Raw genomic sequence first — 16,812 nt, 5'->3', positions numbered from 1 at the left:
GTTGAGGCAAATGGAGGAGTGGGTCATGGGAAGTAAGTACATTGGAGAACTAGAATTTTTGAGTTGAAATCCCCTAATGGGAGAGTAGGGGAAGGCAGGAAAATGTCATTAAGGTCAATAAATAACAGCTGCCAAGATCCAAATTGAATAATAAATTTTGTCATGTGAACCTCAGAGGAGAAGAAGTTGTTTATTCAAGGCAATAGAGAGTCTGGAAATGGTAATGGGGAGCCAGGGATATTCTGTCTCTGTAGTAAAGAGGTGTGCTGGTAAATGTTTAAAAGAATCAGCTCTCAAAAGAACGTAGCCACAACATACTTTTAAGTTTAATTTGCATTAACATTTTCTCTTTCTTTTTTTTTTAATTTTTCTTTTTGCTTTTCTTTGGAGGGAGGAAGGCAGGGCAATTGGGGTTAAGTGACTTGCCCAAGGTCACACAGCTAGTAAGTGTTAAGTGCCTGAGGCCAGATTTGAATTCAGGTCCTCCTGACTCCTCGGCTGGTTCTCCATTCACTGTGCCACCTAGCCAGTCTCCATCACTTTCTTAATTCTTGACAATCAACAAAACAACAAATCAGTCTATGATTTGTAACATGAATTTCTGAGGTATAGAAAATAGAAAATTTGAGCCAGTGTGAGTCAGCTCCAAAACAGTTCTTAGAGAAAGTTTAGCCACTCTAATTACTTTATTTGTTTTATGGTTCATTTGAAATTCTTCCTTACTTTGTTCTTTTTTTTTTGCTTTTTTTTTTTTGGAGGAGGGAGGGCAGGGCAATTGGGGTTAAGTGACTTGCCCAAAATCACACAGCTAGTAAGTGTTAAGAATCTGAGGTTGGATTTGAACTCAGGTCCTCTTGATTCCAGGGCTGGTACTCTATTCACTGAACCACCTATCCGCCCCTACTTTGTTCTTTTAAAAATTATTTTTCTTAACTTCTTCATCTTCCCTTTAATAACACATGATGTCTAACATTGTTGTTATTTATATGAGCATTTAAAAATATGTTTATATGATATGCATATGTGTGCATATATTGACATATATGTATTAGTTTGGGGTTTCTTCTCTTTTTCCATTTTCTCTTAGTACTTTCTTTTTATTTATGGAGTAAAGCAAGCATTTCCATAGTATACTAAAAAGATGATTTCACATGAAACTTCACATTCACTATGTATAATTTGCTATTGCTTTTAAAAGCACAGCAAAGTTATCGTGTAAATTTCCTTCCCCCTGCCCCTTTTTTTCTTCCCTTTCCCCCACTTCAGAGATGGCTACCATTAGACACAAATAGGTGAGTGTGTGTATACATATGCATATATAGTAAGATTATTCTATACATACTTCTATTTATCAGTTCTTTCTCTGGATGCAGGTAGAGTCCTTCTTCAGGTGTCCTTTATAGTTAATCTGAGTATTTATAATATTCAAAATTACTTATTCACTCAAAGTCATTCTTAAAACAGTGTTGCTGTTCTTATATATGATGTTCTCTTGGTTTTGCTCATTTCGCTCTTCATTATTTTATGCAGGTCCTTCCATTTTTTTCTAAAATCATCATTTCTTATAGCACAGTAGCATTCTATTACAATCATATACCACAATTTGTTCAGCCATTCCCCAACTGATAAGCATCCCCACAATTTCCAGTTCAAAAAGATCTGCTATAAACATTTTAGAACATATAGATTCTTTTTTCATTTTCCCTAATCATCTTTGGATATAAACCTAGTACTGGTTTTGTTGGGTCAAAGGGTATAGGCAGTTTAATAACTGTTAGGGTGTAATTCCAGATTGCTCTCCAAAACAGCTGTATAAACTCACAATTTCTCCAGCAACAAATTAGTGTCCCAATTTCTCCACATCCCCTCCAATATTTGTCATTTTTACCTTCAGTCATTTAGCCAATCTGATAGGATAAAATGATATCTCAAGGTTGTTTTAATTTGTATTTTTCCAACCAACAATGATTTAAAGAAATTCATTAAGAAATTATAAATAAATATAATAATCTTGTATTTGACAAGCATAAAGACTTACAATTTTGAGATAAGAATTCATTATTTGGTAAAAAAAAAAAGTTGTTGGGAAAATGGGAAAGCAGTATGGCAGAAACTGGGAACAGACCAGTATCTTACACCACTTACCAAGATATGATCAAAATGGATACATGATCTAGATATAAAGAGTAATTTTATAAGAAAATTAGAAGAACATGGAACATAATACTTATATAGATATCTATACTACAAGTAAATTGGACAGTCACATTAAAGAAAGATCATTGAATTTGGAGTTCAAAGGGTTTAAGTCACAATTTTCTCACTAAATGTATGACATTGGGCAAGTCACTTTATCTCTGTTGTTCAAGTCCATTGATCCTGGGGCCATTCTATAAATTCAATGTTCACTTTCCTGTCCATGAGCCTTTGTTAATGCTGTTACGTTTTCTTGAATGCCCTTCTGCAATCTCTCCATCTCTGCCTGTCAAAATGCTGCCCAGAAATTGTCACATCTCAGTTAACACTTCCCTCAGGAAGTCTTTCTTTATCTCCTTGAAATGTATAATTTTCCTTCTTTGACATGACATTTCATTCCTATCTTCATGCCAACCTTACATACCATATGCCACTGTTATTTATGTATTTGAAATATCTGTCCTATTAGATACTCTGAGTGCAGTCTTACCAATACTTATATTTGATGTAGCACTTAACATGGTGCTTAAAATATAGTCAAAACTCAAATAAATATTTGTTCAATCAGACTAAATAAACTGCCCCATTTTCTTGTTCATCAATATCGGTGTTGCTGACCTATTTTTATCACCTTCTATTGCCTCTTGAAGCAAGTTACAATAAATATCATCTAAAATTTCTTCTTGGGATAGCTAGATGGAGCAGAGAATGGAGCACCAGCCCTGAAGTCTGGAAGACCTGAGTTCAAATGTGACCTCAGACATTTGACACACTTACTAGTTGTGTGACCTTGGGTGAGTCACTTAACCCCAAATTTCCTTGCCTTCTCCCCTCCAAAAAAAAGTGTACATAAAATTTCTTCCTTTTGTGATGAACTAAAACATTGTTAAATAAGAATATTTTAGTGTACAAAGAAAAATAGGAATGAATATGAAACTATGAACGCTTTTATATAGTGGCTGTTGTAGTCCAGGACCCAAGAGGTCTGAATTTACACTCCACCCCACCGCCACCTTTACTCTCACACCTCTGACAGGATTGTTGCAAGCAAGGCAGATATGGTACAAACCTGGGAGAACTGGGGTTAACTCTGCAGTTAGGTGGGTAGACTTGGGACCAAGTTGTGAGCTCTTTGTCAAGAGGAGGGAGCAAGTAGTTTTTGAGTCTTTCAGTGAGAGCTCCCGATACCCAGAAACCTTACTGACTGACTGTATTTTTTAAAGTATTTTTGCAAGCAGCTTTAATTTGTTTTTATTCACTGGACTGTTTTCAAAATGCCTTGAGAATTGCTTCTTGCTGAGGGTATTGGAATATTATTTTATAAAAGAACTGTTTGTTTAAACTCCCTAGCTCTGAGTAATCCATTGTAGCAGATGAAGTATAATGACTTTAACATTGTTGACAACTTGTGTTTCTTCTTTTAAAAATAGCCTGTAAATATCTTTTTATCATTTATCTTTAGAGAAAGCATCTCTTTTTCTTATATATTTGTACCTACTCCATATGTATTCTGAATATCAGAGCTTTAGGAGAAAAATTTGCTGCAGAGATTTTTTCAAGTTCCCTTTCTAATTCTTACTTTTATGTGTGCAAATTTATTTCATCAAAATTATCAAGATGATCTCATATAATCCTCTCGATTCCTTCTTCATTTAAGAATCCCCCCCCCCACCATAGTTATGAGCGGTATGTTCTCCCCTTTTCTTCTGATTTGTTTATAATATGATATTTTATATTTAGTCACAATAATTGGGAACTTAATGTTATACATGCTAGGAAGTTGTGGTCTACATCTAATTTTTACCAGGTTGCTTTCTACTTATTCCAATAACCAACCCAAAATTTTCAGATAGGAAATTTTACCCAAGTAGCTGGTGTCCTTCAACTTAATAAATGCTGTACTACTCTACTGAACTGCTTCTGGATCTTATTTTCCTTATTGGTTCTATTGATAAGATTTTTGATTTTTTTAACCAATATGAAATAGAAAAATCAATACAAATGATTTCTTTAACCAAAATGAAATGATTGTTGCTTTGTATCATTGTTTGACAATACTATGCTACCTTCCCATCGGTTTTTGTTGTTTTCCTAGAGACCCTTGAACACTTGTTTTTCTTGACTTTTTCCCCTCTTCTCTTTTGTAATTGTTGTGTTTATTTCTATAGAGTAATCCCCGGGTAGTTTGGCATCATATCTATAAATTAATTTAAATACCATTTGTATTAGCATGTCCCAGTTATGAGCAATTTTTCTCTCTCCAATGTTTTGTCTTTATTTCTGTAAAGAATTTTGTAGTTATTACATAATTCATTTTTGTGACTTAATAGGTAGACTCCCATATATTTTATATATCCTATGGTTACTTTGACTTTAATTTGTTTTCTCTCTCTTCTTGGTAGGTTGTTTTGTTGGTAAAATATAGAAAAGTTTTTCCTGTGAGTCTATTTTATACCTTGTTACTTTGTTAAGTTTTTATTTCAATTTTAGTTGAATATCTAAGGTTCTTTTAAAAATATAATTTTAAAGAGTGAAAAATGTTTTTATTCTTTGCCTATATTTATTCCCTCTATTCATTTCTCTTGTCTTGTTGCAATTGGTAGCATTTCTAGAACTATGTGAAATAATAATGGTGATAATGAATGCCTTTTGGTTTTAGATAGAAAATATTGACCATATTAGGAAAAATTGATTTATTCCTATTCTTTTAAAAGTGATTTTAGCATAAGAAGCATGTTTTGTCAAAAGCTTTTTTCTGCAATTTTAATTATTAAATGTATTATATGTAAATATTAACTGCATTAATACATTTTTTCATTATTACTGTCAATACCAACTTTGTTTATAGTTTTCCTAATATTGAACCAAACCTGCACATTTGATATGAATAAAATCTGATCATAATGTTAATATTCTAAATTACTGCTATTGAATCTTTGCTAATATTTTGTTCAATATTTCATATTATTGTCTGTAAAAGATAATGGTCTTTTTCTTTCTATGCTTTATCTCTCAGGAACATATTTGTTTCACAGTAGGAGTTTGACTTGATATATTTTTCTTTATTTTTGTAAGCAATTTACTTAGCAATAGACTAAATTGTTCTTTGTTGTATGGAACTCACTTATGAACCAATCTGGGACTGAGGGTGGGTAATTTATTTAGGAATTCATTTATTTCATTTAATGTCTTTTTTTGAGATTGGGCTATTTAAATATCTATTTCTTCTATTCCTCTGATTATGTTTTTGTGAATATTGTTATCAGTTTTATTGGCAAATTATTGGGTAAAAGAATTTCTAATTTTCTTTATTTGTTCTTCATCTGTTATGAATTCTCTTTTCTTTCGTTTTTGATAATCACAACTTGGTTTTCTATCTTTATCACATTAGGTAATTTTGGCTATTTTTATTAGTTTTTTTAAACTTTAACACTTATTAATCCCTTGTATTTTTTGTTCATTTCTTTAGTACAATAATATTCTATCAAAATCATAGACCACAGCTTGCTTAGCCATTCCCTCATTGGCAAGCATCCCTTTGATTTCCAATTCATAGTCACCACGAAAAGAGCTGCTATAAACATTTTTATACAAATAGGCCCATCTCCCCCCTATTTCTCCCTGATTTCTTTGGAATCTAGACCTAGTGGAGGTATTGCTGGAACAAATGATGCCCACAGTTTTATAGTTCTTTGGGAATAGTTCCAAATTGTTCTCCAGAATGTTTGTATAAATTCATGGCTCCAACAACAGTGCATGTGTCCCAGTTTTCCCACATCCTTTCCAACATTTATAATTTTCCTTTTTTGTCATATGAGCCAATCTAATAGGAGTTAGGTGGTACCTCAGAGTTAGTTTAATATGCATTTCTGTAATCAAAGTGATTTAGAGCATTTTTTCATATGACTACTCATAGCTTTGATTCCTTTGTCTGAAAACTACCTGTTTATATCCTTTGATCATTTATCAATTGGAGAACGACTTGTATTCTTAAAAATTTGACTCAGTTCTCTATATAGTTAAGAAATGAGGCCTTTATCAGAGGTTCTTGTAAAAAAATTACCAGTTTTCTACCTTTTAACTTTGGTTACATTGGTTTTCTTTGTGCAAAAACTTTTTAATTTTATATAATCAAATTATCTATTTTACATATTGTAACATTCTCTATATATTTTTTTGGTCCTAAATTCTTCCCTTATTCATAGATTTGACAAATAAACTATTCCATGCTCTCCTTATTTGCTTATGGTATCACCCTTTATGTCTAAACCACATACCCATTTTGGCTTTAACTTGATGTAGAGCATAAGATGTTAGTCTATAACTAGCTTCTGCCATACTTTTTTCTGGTTTTCCCAGCACTTTTTGTCAAATAATGAGTTTTTGTTCCAAAAGCTTGAATCTTTGGGCTTATCATATACTAGATTACTATGGTCATTTGCTATGATGTAATGTGTACTTAATCTATTCCACTGATCCACCACTCTGTTTCTTAGTCAGTACCAGATTGTTTTAATAATTACTATTTTATAATACAGTCTGAGATCTGGTAAAGCTAGACCACCTTCCTTCACATTTTTTTTTTGATTCCCTTTATATCCTTAGAATCATTAGTTTCTACTGCACATTCACTTCAAGAGGTCTTTAAGGCAGTTGGAGATGTGATGTTGATGGTCAGCAGAGAGACTGAGGCAGGAAAGGAAAGTTTGAAAATCATCAGCATAGAGATAGTAATTAAATCCATGGAAACCGACATCAGCAAGTAAAGTAGTATAGAGGGATAAGAGTACCCAAGACTTAACCCTGTGGGGCATTTGCAATTTGAGAGTATAATCTGGAGGTAGATCCAGCAAAGGAGACAGAGAAGGAGTGGACAAATAGGTGGGAGGAAAACCAGGAGAGAGTAGTGTCCTGAAACCCTAGGAAGGAGAAAGCATCAAGGAAGAAAGAATGATCACTAATGTCAAAGGTTGCAGAGACATCAATAAGGATTGAGAAAAGACTGTTGGGTTTGGCAACTAAGAAGTCATTAGTAATTTTTGAGGTAGCAGTTTTGGTGGAATGATAAGGTCAAAAGCCAGTTTGCAAGGGGTAAAAGAAGAGAATGAGAGGAGGAAAAGTGGAGATGCCTATTGTAGATAGAATTTTTGAGGAGTTTAACTTCAAAGGGCAGAAGAGAAATAGGATGATAACAGGCAAAAAAGCATCAAGTGAGGGTTTTTTTTTCCAGGAAAGGGGAGATATGGTCCTATTTCTAGTCAGTAGGACCCGTTTTTTGTTTTATTTGTTAGTTTCTTTTTTTCTTGGCTTTTATCTGGTTGTATAACTCTTATTCTCTTCTTTTTTCCTTTCAGTAAGTCAAGTAGATTCCCCCTTCCTATACTTCCCTTCAGCTAGTACTATTGATTTTTGTGCCCCTTTCCAAGAACTTCTCTCACTCCCTTCAATATCTGTCCTTTCTTTCTATCTACTCCAGACTCTCTTTCTGATTATGATGCCTACAATTATGTGGTCTCTCTATTTTCTCTGTATTTTTTGTGCGATCAAAGCTTCAAAGATATCCATTAAAGGCTCTACCCTTTAGGTGCTTTCTGCCACTGCTTTGCAGAACTTGCCCCATGGAATGTCCTTTTCCACTATTCCTCACTCCCAGAGCAATGTCAATTATTGCAGGTGTCAGAGAGGACACTGCCTAATGGTAGGGCCTGTGCCCACTTATGTCCATGACTGTGCAAGCTATACCCTTTCCTGGGTACTATTCTTCCCACATTTACCTCAAAATGTCCTCCCTGTGTCCATGCTCTCCCCATGCCTATTATCCCATGGAGGTCCAACTACTCCCTTCTCAAAATAAGATGAGTGGCTTCTAATCTCCCATGCTACACCCAGTTTAGACAGACCCCCATCTTTTTTTTCACAAGCCATTCCTCTTCATCCATTGGACCATTCATTGCTGCAACCCCTTCCTACCATCATAGTAAGGCTTCATTTCTTTCATCCCACCCCTTTCAATGCTCCTCTTTTACTTTCCATACACTCCACAATAGTTTTTCTTTTTCTGAGACTGCAGAGGTCACCTTCCAATTGTTGTTAGCCCTTCTTTTGACCCAAGCATGGGTCACTCATGCTTGCTTCTCCCCTTTCTATTTTAATATGCCTTCGTATTTTGTAATGTAGTCCCACACACAAAAAAGAGAAAAGCATTGATTCACCTGTATGCAAAAATAGGTTTTAAATTTTTTTTTCATTTTTCAAATGCTTTATTAACTTCTGATTTACATCATTCATTTCCACCAGATTTTGAGTTACACATTTTCTCCCCGTTTTTCCCCTACCCACCACCCCAACATAGCAGTTCCACAGGATATCCAGTCCTCCAATCTGCTCTCTCCCATATTTTCTCCCATGCCCCTTTCAACTTTTCCAGTAGATCTCTATGCCCCAGTGCCTGTATATCTTATTTCCCAATTACATGTCAATAGTATTAATAATAGTATATATACATACATACATACATATATATGTATATATACATACAAATACATATACATATACATAAACGTTTGATTTTAAAACTTTGAATTTCAGATTCATTCCCTTCCTCCCTTGTCACCCACCCTTACTGGGAAGATAAGCAGTTCAGTATAGGTTGTACATGTGTGGCTAATACAAAACATTATCATAGTAGATATATTGTAAAAGACTGACTACATTTCCTTCCCTCCTATCCCACATCCCACTTGTTCTATTCTCTACTTTTATCCTGTCCCTTTTCAAAAGTGGGTGCTTCCAACTTCCCTCAGCCTGCCCTCCATTCCATCATCCTGTCTTTCATCCCCTTCCCCCCCTACTCTCCTGCAGGGTGAGATACCCTATTTAGTGTGTATTTCATTCCCTCCTCAAGACAAATTCAATGGGAATAAGGTTGACCAATTCCCGTTTGCCTTCCTATTCTTGCCCTCCATTGTAACCATTTTCCCTTGCCTCTTCTATATGAGATAGTTTACCCCATTCTGTCTCTCCCCATATCCTCTCATTATATTCCTCTCTCACCTCTTAATTTCAACTTGTATCATCCCTTCCTGTTAAATTGGTGTTGTGCCCTCTATCTATGTATACCATGTATACACACATTCACATATGTATTCATATGCCCATATACCCTCATATATAAACATATATATATATTTCTATTCCCTTCAGCTACTGAGAAAAGTTTCATAAGTTACAATTATTGTTTTTCCATGTAGGAATGTAATATTTCAACTTTGATAAGTTTCTTATGATTTCTTTTCCCTATTTACCTTCTCATGCTTCTTGTATCTGAATGTCAAATTTTCTATTCAACTCTGGTTTTATCAACAAGAATGCTTGAATGTCCTCTATTCCAACTGAATGACCATATTTTCCCTGGAACATGATACTCAGTTTTACTGGGTAGGTGACTCTTGGTTTTAATCCCAGCTCTTTTGCCCTCTGGAATATCATATTCAAAGTCCTTTGATCCCTTAGTGTAGAAGATGCCAGATCCTGGGTTATCCTGATTGTGTTTCCACAATATTCAAATTGTTCCTTCCTGGCTGCTCATAATATTCTCTCCTTAATCTGGGAATTCTGGAACCTGGCTATAATATTCCTAGGAGTTTTCTTTTTGGGATCTTTTTCAGGAGGTTATTGGTGGATTCTTTCAACCTCTATTTTGCCCTCTGGTTCTAAAACATCATGGCAGTCTTCTTTGAGAACTTCCTGGAGGATGATTTCTAGGTTCTTACTTTGATCATGGCTTTCAGGTAGTCCAATAATTTTTAAATTATCTCTCCTGGATCTATTTTCCAGGTCAGTGGTTTTTCCCATGAGATATGTCACATTGCCTTCTATTCTTTCATTTGTTTGGATCTGTTTAACAGCATCATGATTTCTCATAAAGTCATTAGCTTCTGTTTGCTCCAATCTAATTCTGAAGGAATGATTCTTCTCAGTAATCTTTTGAGATTCTTTTTCCATCTGGCAAATTCAGCTTTTTAAGGCATTTTTCTCCTCATTGCCTTTTTGAGCCTCTTTTGCCATTTGAGTTAGTCTATTTTTTTAAGGTTTGATTTTCCTCAGTCAGGCTGTTGACTCTCATTTCATAATTTTCTTGCATTGTTCTCATTCTCTTCCCAATTTTTCCTCCACTTCTCTTATCTGCTTCTTAAGGTCCTCTATGGCCTGTAATCAGCTCGTATTTTCCTTTGAAGCTTTTGTTGCAGGAGTTCTGACTTCACTGTCTTCCTCCTGTTCCATGCTTTGCTCCTTTTTGTCTCTAAAATAGGAGTCTAATGTTGGAATCTTCTGTCTGCTTTGTTTCCTTTGCCTGGTCATGTCAACCATAAGTCACTTGACCCCTGTACTTTTTGCCACAGAAGGACTCTGCCACCAGACAGGGGGGATTTCATCCCCAAACCCTGGGGTTTTCTTAGCTGCCAGAGGTATTAGATGGGTGCCCTCTCAAGCTGGACACACACCCCAGGACCTCCACTCTAGACTGTAAACCAGATCTAAGCAGGTTAAAGCAAGAGCAAATACCCCTCAGACTGGTTGCTTGGTCCCCCTATACTATGCAGGCCAGAAGCTGAAGCTGCCACGTAGTGCTGGCTGGCTGTGCCAAAGTCTCAGCTGCTTCTCGCCCTGGGGGCAAAAGCCAAGCACTCCCATGCACTCCACTGGGTCCCAAAGTCCAGACTGCATTGACCTCTCATTTCGTCCTTCACATCTATGTGTTGATAAATCTGGAAAGGGCCACAGCTGCTGCTGATCTGGATTCCCTCTGGTCTGCAGCTGGTCAGATCTGCCCTGGGGCTAAAACCTGGATGTGGGGCTGGGCTCGGCTCCCAGAGCACTGGGCTGGCCTATTCCTGCTGTCCTGCTGGGCTGTCCTCAGTGGGAGGTTAGCTTGTCTGTGTCATTTTGTGGGTTCTGCAGCTCCAAAGTTTGTTTAGAGTCCCCTTTTTACATGGATTGGGGAAGGTGGAAGCTGGAGCTGTGGGGAGGTCCTGCTTCTATTCCACCATCTTGACTCTGCTCCCCTGCAAAAATATTTTTTACCTGTGTGTTGAGCTCAAATTTTCAGGGTAGATCACTCTGGGCTCAAACATACTTTTTATCAAGTGTAGAAGCTTCGACCTGCTTTATTTCCAGTCTGGAACTATATATCCCTCAGGTATCATAGTGTTCTTCCCCTTCCCCACTTGTGGGGCTCACCATTTTGGTGCCAGACTTAGTGTGTACACCCAATCAACTTTAGCCTTTCTGAAGCTCAGAATTCCCTAATTCAAGTGATCTACAAGCCTCAGCTTTCCTAGGACTAGGGACTACAGGTAAATGCCAGAATGCCTGGCTTACCTTCCCATTTTTTTAATGAATATTAAATTGTTTTGATGATTACTGCTCTACAACATGATTTGCTATGTAGAAGTTTTATTCCCCCTTCATGCCTGCTTTTACTTTTCATTATTCCCTCTGAGATTCTAGGCATTTTGTTTTCACAAATGGCCTTTTTTATTATTTTGTTTACCTCTTTGCAGCGTATGTCCCTTTGGTAGTTTAGCATGGCACTTTAAATGTGTAAATTTAAATAATCATTTTTATTACATTGGCATTTCCATGAATACCACATATATCTCTAGTTCTTTAAGCCATTATTTTTCCACAGAGAATTTTGTAATTGAATCTATACAGGTACTGAGTGTTCTTTGATAGACTGAATTCCAAATATTTTATGAATTGTATAATTTGATTGAATGAGACTTCCCTTTCTGTTATCCCCTCCTGGATTTTATTAAAACTACAGAGAAATACTATTGATTTTTGTGAATTTACTTTGCACCATGCTAGTTTACTAGGGTAACACGCTTAATCATTATTATCTTTTTTGTTGTCGCTGATTCCCCAGGACTTTCAAAGTAAATTTCCATGTCAGTAGCAAACAGAGATAGTTTTGACTCTTTTTTTCTTGTCTTTGTGTCACTCATTCCTTTCTCTTGTATAATTTCTATGACTAATATTACACTCTCTCTGGTCTATCCCTTTTATTTTTATTCACATCCATCATTTGCATATCCACTGGGTTCTTGCTACCTCAGGTTCTAGGTGTAACATTAGGATTTCACTCCTAACAAGAATCCTTACCATTTCACTTCCCATGAATTATTTAGCAGTAAACAGAATTAGCTCTTAGCAAAGCATTTACTCAAATGGCATCATAAAAACAGTAGTCACTGGGACAGCTAGGTGGCACCATGAATAGAGCACCTGCCCTGGAGTCAGGAGGACCTGAGTTCAAATGCAGCCTCAAACATTTAAAACAAAAACTAGCCATGTGACCTTGGGTGAGTCACTTAACCCCAATTGCCCTCCAAAAAGCAAAAACAAAAACAAAAAAAACAGTAGTTACAAAATATTCCTACCATAAACCTACGGAACATTATCCTCTAGAATTCATGTGGAGTAGGGTCAAACTTAGGGTATGTGAAACACAAGTATGGGATGTGTACTCAAAGGGAATTCAACTCCTGATACTGTAGGGTCTGGAAGTTCTTTTTCTCTTCATAGAGTACTCATACTGTGTTTCCAAAGTCAACCTCTTTTCACAACCTCACTTTCACTGGCCTGATCATGCTTCTTAAAGCTGTTTCCTCCATTGGATGTCTGACTTAACCATGGTGTGTATCTCTGCTCTCCATTGAATACAGTGGTCCAGTATCTTCCTGTGGCTGATGGGGAGGAAGAAAAGAAAGAAATGCTTTCTGTTCCCCCCTGAAAGAGTCTCACTCCAGAATTACCTTCTATATTGACTGACTCATGTTGCTTTTCTTGAATTACTCAAGGTTTAGCTATTTAAAGACTCTAGATGCACAACTAATTTGTTTTCTCAGGTAATTGTACATGCTCCTTTTTTAAATTTAATCAGAGAGGTATCCATACCTGATAATAATATCAAGCCAATGATATATGTCTATAATACATACATATGCATATGTATGTGTATATGTATGTGTACATGCACACAAACATATTGGGAGTTTAAGACTTCATTAACACTTTATGATTACATTCTGGGACTAAATAAACTTAGGTAGAAGGTGGGAGGTAAAGTTGTCTCAATGTCACTAGAAATTCCAAACATTTCTCAGACAACAGAGGAGAAAGGAGGTATACTTATTTTACTTCTGCATTTATTAGGGAGAATTTATAAGATTTGTCCATTACAGGCATACCTTGAAAATATTGTGAGTTTAATTCCAGACCACTGCAATAAAGCAAATATCACAATAAAGTGAGTCACACAAATTTTTTGGTTTCCCAGTACATAAAAGGTTATGTGTACACTATACTGCAGTCTCTTAAGTACTATATCTAAAAAACTAAATTTGTATATTTAATTAAAATACTTTATTGGGGCAACCAGGTGGCACAGTGAATAGAGTACTGGCCCTGGAGTCATGAGGACCTGAGTTCAAATAACACTTACAAGCTGTATGACCTTGGGCAAGTCACTTAACCCCAATTGCCCTACCTTTCCTCCTCCAAAAAAGCAGTAAAAAAAATAAAAATACTTTATTGTTTAAAAAGTGATAAGCAAATTTAATTTTTTGGAATTTTATTTTGTGCTTATCATTTCTAGTACCTTCTGACTTTCTTCATGAAGAAAGTATTCATGATATATATTTATATATTATATATCATATATGTTATATATACATGGATACCTGTATGCACCTATTTTCTGTATTCCTTTTGCCTCCCTAATTTCTTGCTCCTCAACCATGTTTTCCAATGTAATTTTCAGTGTCCCAAATTACACCAGCCTTCCCATCAAAATATAGTGTATGTTAATTTAATTCAGAGGGTCTCATTGTGTTCTACTTTTTCTACTTCCTCATCCTCTGCCATAGATATTGGTGCACAAGCAACAATTTTTTTCTTCACAGTCTTTTTGAAAATATTTATAAGAACTGGAATATAAACAGAACAAATAACCCATCAGATAGTGTTCATTGCTGCCTTTACTTTTACAGTAAAATGACTGCTGCCAAAACTTTTATTGGTTTCTCAAAGTAGAACCTGTGAGCAACTTTTCTATTTAGATACACTTTTTATTATCTTCTGGTTTCATGCCAAGATGACTCTAACTCAAATCCTCCAGTAGTATATGAATTCATTAGCCACTAAGCAAGGATTCCACATACAGAGTAATATAACCTAAATGAATGTTTACAGAGATACATACTGGACCTGAGATTTCATTGGTATAGGGAATTTGTGGATGAGGAAATTCCCTATAGCAATGTAGGTCAACACGTTTTCTACTAATTATAGTCTTAAAGAGTTCTCTAAAGCACTGAGAGGTTATGTGACCTGCTTAGGTTTATATGCACCCCATTGTGCAGCTTCTCTATTGATCTGTTTTTAACAGGTGTAAAAACTTCTGATTCTTAGCAATCTCCTCCTTTTCTGCTAATCTTCCACCATCACTACAGAAATTTAAAAAAAGAGCTTGGGCAATCATGGTGGGAAAACATGACCAAATGACCAACTCTTTGGATGATGAGCTCTTCCATATTTAGCTAAAGTGGATTTCAATGAACATAGTCTGTCATTGGAACCATACTCAAAGTCGTTCTAACATGGTAGAACTTGCTAGAGATTGCATAGTCCTGGCAGAGCTTTTGAGAATCTAGTAGCCATACCCCAGTGAGGCATCAGAATAGAATTGGGTGGAGGTTCCCACAATCAAAGCAAAGGAAAAATTCCTTTGTCCTTTGAAAATATATGACAAGCTAATAAGAAAAAAATACATTTTCAAAATATGCCATTTTTATTCACACTATTCTAGGTTCTAGAGTGTGTGGTACTGTACTAGTTTTATGAGTTTTAAACTTCTCCAGAAAGAAAATGAAACTGTTTTCAGAAATCTGAAAATGATTTTTTTAAAATAAAGAACAGAGTAGAACTGTTATTGTTAGACTATTTAGAATTTGGCAGTCATCTGTTGGCAGTTTCAGGGAGAAAGCAAACTTCTAAAGTGAGACTATTCTTTACTGAGGATTTCTTCAGTATTTAAGGTGGGGATGAGATTAGTTTTGTGTTCCTAGAGATCAACATGTTAGTCATGAAATTTTGATACTTCTAACAAGTTGTTGGTCCTACATGATACATTAATGTATGAGCTTCACTGTCCTAAAATCATAGGCATCTCACAAATTTTAACCTCCAAAAAATGTCATTGGAAAATGTCATCATGAATGCAAAAGAAGGAAAGAAATGCTTAATGGATTCAGAAGGTGAAAGTAAATGTTTTGATTACTGTTTAAAATATAATGTTATATTATGACATATAAAATAGCCAATATTAATTAGCCACATTCAACACTCTTCTAAGCACTATAGGATATATAGATAAAATATTTCATAGTCCCTGCCTTTAAGGAACTGAAATTAACACATATGGAAAATAGTGCATAAAATAGAACAGACATTAATGCCACTGTAAACTATGTATTACAAACTCTAAATGTTATAGTGATTGATTGTAGAGAGAGAGAATGATGATGGAAAGCTTTGTGGAGAAGATGGGACTTGAGATGCTTTGAAAGACACGTAGGCTTCATATAAGCTAATATAAAAGGAGAAGGCATTCGATATGAGAAGAGTAATAAAAAGAAAGCAATATCTGACTATAGTAGTTAACACATGCTAAATGAAAGTACATTATGGAGAGGCATTTAAAAGCCATGTGAAGTCCAGATTTGACACAACTGAAACACAGAGTCATTAAAGCATTTTGATTGAGGGAGTGTTCTCTCTGTCTCTGTCTGCCTTTTACTCTCCTTGTGTGTGTGTTTGTGTGTATGTGTAAGTATGGATGTAGGTTATGATGACTGTAGTGTGCTTAAGGGATTTGGAGTCAAGGAGACCAGCCAAGAATTTGTTACAGTAAATTATCTAGCACTTTGAATACCCAGCTCTCAAAATGGGACCTCCAGAATAGGTGTACCACTTACAAGGTACACAGAGGGATGATATCCACTCAAAATAACAGTTATTAAATAATGTTGATATATAATGAACAACATTAATAAATACTGTTAATATAATAAATAATAATTTAAAGTAATATTTACATAATAATATTAAATAAAACTTCTTTTTCTTTTTCTTTTTTTTTTGCTTTTTGGAGGGGGGAAGGTAAGACAATTGGGGTTAAGGGCCCAAGGTCACATGGCTAGTTTTTTGTGTTAAGTGTCTGAGGCCGGATTTGAACTCAGGTCATCCTGACTCCAGGGCCAGTGCTCTATTCACTGTGCTACCTAGTAGCCCCTCAAGATAGCTGCTTAGGTGGTCCATCCATATGTTTTTCTTTACTTTTTTTTTTGAAAACTTCTTTTTCTTATCAACCAGAATATGTAGTTAGTGCAAAGTGAAATAATTTAATAAAATAGCAGAGCAGAAGATATGCAATATGAAATTCTCACAGTAAACTTAGGGCTTGCACACACACACACACACACACACATCTTTTGGGGAAAGGAATATTTATTGGGATCAGACATTAGACACCTACACATGGGGAAGTCC

The 16,812-nt window shown here is 35.6% G+C and overlaps 1 long non-coding RNA gene across 4 annotated transcripts in view; it reads right to left on the bottom strand.

The window, feature by feature from the left end:
• LOC138151428 (uncharacterized) overlaps positions 1-16,812 on the bottom strand; it is a 160,524-nt gene that overhangs the window by 130,780 nt on the left and 12,932 nt on the right. The window lies entirely within an intron of this gene.

Source organism: Petaurus breviceps, unplaced genomic scaffold (genome assembly GCF_028583685.1).
Source record: "Petaurus breviceps papuanus isolate PSGF00001 unplaced genomic scaffold, PetGlider_PUasm1.0 90897, whole genome shotgun sequence".
NCBI classification, from domain to species: Eukaryota; Metazoa; Chordata; class Mammalia; order Diprotodontia; family Petauridae; genus Petaurus; species Petaurus breviceps.
This window is presented reverse-complemented; position numbering and strand designations above follow the sequence as displayed.